The sequence below is a fragment of the Kryptolebias marmoratus genome, linkage group LG1, assembly GCF_001649575.2.
Source record: "Kryptolebias marmoratus isolate JLee-2015 linkage group LG1, ASM164957v2, whole genome shotgun sequence".
NCBI lineage: Eukaryota > Metazoa > Chordata > Actinopteri > Cyprinodontiformes > Rivulidae > Kryptolebias > Kryptolebias marmoratus.
In genome coordinates, this window is record NC_051430.1 from 34,500,831 (window position 1) to 34,504,977 (window position 4,147).

General features: G+C 38.5%; 2 protein-coding genes across 3 annotated transcripts in view; both read right to left on the minus strand.

Moving 5' to 3' along the window:
• slc13a4 (solute carrier family 13 member 4) overlaps positions 1–4,147 on the minus strand; it is a gene marked incomplete at its 3' end in the record, with an annotated part of 29,634 nt that overhangs the window by 24,657 nt on the left and 830 nt on the right.
• Positions 1–4,147, minus strand: part of gas2l3 (growth arrest-specific 2 like 3) — a gene marked incomplete at its 3' end in the record, with an annotated part of 139,261 nt that overhangs the window by 10,081 nt on the left and 125,033 nt on the right.

Consider the following 4,147-nt stretch of genomic DNA (forward strand, 5'->3'; position numbering starts at 1 on the left):
GTATTTTCTTTCCTTCTTTCGGCTCTAATAAAAATTCTAAAAAAAAAAAAAAAAAAAAAAGGGCTGCTGCTAATTGCTAGTTCATCTGGTATTATTTTATATTCCCACCAGAAATACCATTCAAAAATAGAGTCAAATTTTACCTAAATTGTGAGGGGTTATTTGAAGCAGACAATGTGCACAAAAAACTTTAATACGGTACCTGGGCATCTGTATATATTCTGAGCTAAAAAGGTTTCCTGTCTTTCATATTTTAACCAGACGCCCCATATTGGTGACCGCTTTTCCTAACCTTTCCTAACTTTACATTCACAAAACATAAGATTGGGTTTAAGCCGAGCAAAGAACTGAACAGTTGAGCCGTCGATCGCACAAAAATGTTAAAAGGCGACACGAAACGTGGCACAAATCAGGAGTCACTGGGAATCGATTATTCGTCTCAGTTTATCAATTTGGGTCAGATTGCTCAAACCCTCATTGTCATTTTTTAAGTTTGTTGTGATAATCAGGCTGTGTCCCAGGGTCATTTGAGGTCACATTAGAGTCTATGTGAAAAGTCCTCCTTCTTTTCTGCCATGAGAAATCAAAGTTTTCCAACTGGTCCTGGTAAGATGCTGTTAAGAACACCTTTTCTGACATTTTCTGTCTGAACCCAACAACAGAGCCCTATTGATTGCCTCATCAACTGACTGTTATCCACGAGCAGCTTGGGAAATGAAAACACACACAGATAACACACACAGCTGACGAGGGATGGAGATAACTTCCATTGTCTGAAGAAACTCACGGCACGACATTTTAAGAACCCAGACTTAGTTCATTTTACCCGACAGTCTGGATTTGTGTCTTTAAGACAGACGTTCTATAAAACTTTTAAATTGTTTAAAAACTTCTGGGTTTTGAGGAAGCCGCTCTCAAGATGATCTCGGTAAACTAATGGAGGAGAAAAATGCCTGTAACGCAATTCATTTTCCAAGAAATTATCAAATATAAAAAATTTATTAGGCTTTTTTCAGTATTCAAGCTGAAATCTGTAAAATATGTTTTAAAACAGAAGACAGTCTGGCAAAAAAAAAAGAGGTAATTTTACTTTTTTCCCTGTGCTGCATTTTTAAATATGATTCTTCTGAATATTACAAAGTTACATAAAGGCTTTAGGAGTTCTATTACTGTAATCACAGTTTAGAGAAAGTTTTTCACAAGGGAAGAAGTCTTGCATTACATTTTTGCTGATAAAGATTTGGAGGGAGGATATATTTACCTTAATGTTCTGATAATTTGCCGTCAGAGGCGGTTCATAGTGACGGATCCTGAGGATGCAACAACAGAGGAGCCAAAGAGCAAAGATTTGAGCAAACTATGATTTCCAGTTTCCACAAAGAGGCTTATTCACTAAATTGAATTTTGACCATTACAGTCCATACTTGATTATTCCAAGGCTACAGAATCTGATGTTTCCAACAGCATCAGAAAGACTCAAGAGTAAAGAGAAAATCAAGGAAAGGCAAATACTGGCAGTCAGTGTTTAAATGTGGAGATGGGATCAACTGACCCAAAAGGGCCAACTCGAGGGTCTTGGCCCTGCTAAGCATTGACTATACCCCAGCAGAGGACATGTCTATTATATCTTCATAATATTCCAGGCAGGTCGTTCCCAAAATTGGGATCAGGACCCTACTGTGGGACATGAAGCATTCTGCCATTGTTCTGGTCATAAACCTCAGCCACTGTTATTTTGTAGCTCAGAATGATTCTTTTCTTGCGGCAGCATTTCATGTCCGCACATTTCTCTTACCCCGTTTTTTTTTTTTTCTAAAATGTGCCAAATTTTTACAACAAAGTATTTAGATGTTTGCCATCATTCAAATATAAACAAAATGCATTCCAAATATTGTTTTTTGGACTTTACACACCTTTTTTGGTGACACACATGCTCGATTTTATCGTGTCCGCAGTGCAGAGTAACAGACTTCATCGAGAAGTTTTAAACTATAAAATTAAAAAAAAAAAAAACATTTCTTCAATGATTTCATTGACTGGACTAAACCTTATTTTATTGCGCAATTGAATCTGTTGGAGCCATTTTTCTTATTTGATATTATCTTCATATTCTACGTGTCCCACCCTGTTGGAATGTTTCCTTTTTACCTTTAAAACAGGAAGTGACATCATTTGGTTTTGGAGGGAAAACAACTTCAACTGTCACTTCCTCCTCACTTTTTTCATCTTAAATACATTAAACCTGTATGAGTCTAGATTTTAATTAATATCTAGATGTCAAACAGTGCAGGGATGATGGTCCGCTGTGCGTCCGCGCCTCTGACCGCCATCTTGTCCCGTCCTGACAGCGTCCTACAGATGTTCTGTTCCTCTGCAGCTGGACACACTCACAGCGACACCGTCCACGCTCCACAGCCGTCACATTCCTGACGCAGCCGGAGGTCCGCCGCTGTCGTAACGAAGCCATGTGGGGCCCAAATCCAGCGTGGTGGTGGGTTGATTACATAACTTAATTGCTCTGATTTTGGGTTTTTTCCTCGTCGTGAACTTTTTCTCCCTTTGTTCTTTGACGGCCACATCCTGCGACGCTCGCTCCTGCCAAACGGCCGCGGCGGCTGACGCAACAGCCCAGCTTTGGGTAACGGCTCCGACCGGCTGAAGGACAACTTGTTTTTAAATATCAGATAGAAGATTAAACACCCGCAGCCCAGAATAATACAGCTTGTTTACAGGCTGCTGAAAACCAATAAACGTTTAAAGAGTTTTGTATCTTTGGATTTGATTGATTTATTGACTTTTTGTTTTTAACAGCTGATAAGGTGTAACTAATTACATTATTTTTCAGGCTTTATTTCCTCTATTTTGGCACTGTAACGATGTCCTTTGTGCTAAACTGCCCTTTGGACTGGTTCAAATAAAACAGTGTGGTTCAAATCCTACAGTTTAATCTGGAAAAGTGACTTTTTCCTTAAAAGATATTCTTCAAGTAACATTTTGAGCTTTCTGTTTGCCTCAACATTTCAACGTCATCAATTTAATGTCCAAACAGGGATACCAGCTCATTTCAAAGACCCTTTGTTTAAAAAAAAGATCAATCAAACGGCTGATTAGGTTTCCCTGGGACCATTTAGTTTTCCTCCATGCAAACAACCGACACACTTTTCTCACATATTTTTAGATTTTTTTAAACAGGAAGTTTAATTCTGACCAGACGAGCTAACGGCTAGTCCGAGCAAGGCCGAAAGCATCAAAGTGGATTGATGCCGTCGTAGTAAAACAACAATCTTAAAAATCTCATGAGTGCCGACTTAAAAACCTTGCTGCCGGTCCTTGTCCTGTTTTTTTGACATTTAGACTTTGCGTCTCGTTTTGTGCGTCCCGTTCTAATCAATACAGGACGTATTTTTTTAAGTGACCTTGAATGCAGCGTTGTCACGTCCATAGTTTGTATGAAAACGCAGCCGATTTGTTGGAGTCTAAGTTATTAGCGTCAACGACAAAGACAGCAGACATTATGGCAGGACTGACTGAAGCCTGCAGGGTTGATTCTGGACATGTTTTCCTTGAACGTATGTCCAAGTATCCAGTCTCCAAAAGGCTACATGTAATATTTTATTTACTAATATTTGTTTTATAGAAATTTCAAAAAAATTGTCTGTTTAAACAAGATGTCATGAATTAAGGACACCTGGAAAACGACGAAACTAAAAGTCACCCTGCTCACCAATCCGTGTACGGTTCGTTATTTGTTTCAAAATAAAATTGCAAAAACAAAACGAGCATGTGTTTTTTTGTTTTTAAAACGAAATTAGAAAAACGACAATTGCAAAAATAAAAAGGGTATGTTTTGTGTTTTTTTTTTTTTTTTTTAACTGCAATGGTTAAACCAAAGATGAGCTTTTATTTTGTTGTTAATTCAACGTGACCTTATGGCGGAACCGGAAATGAAGACCTGAACCCCCGGCAGTCACCAGCAGGTGGCGGTAATGTCCTGATTTAATGACTTCCTTGGAATCTTAAAGAAATCTTGTTGACGGTAAGATCATCAGCTCTCAGTGAAATGCGTCGATTCCCTCTAAATAAGACAAACGGATCCATTTTTAAACTGGTAGATTCTGAAGCGCTAACTGAAAAAGTTCTTCTTCTT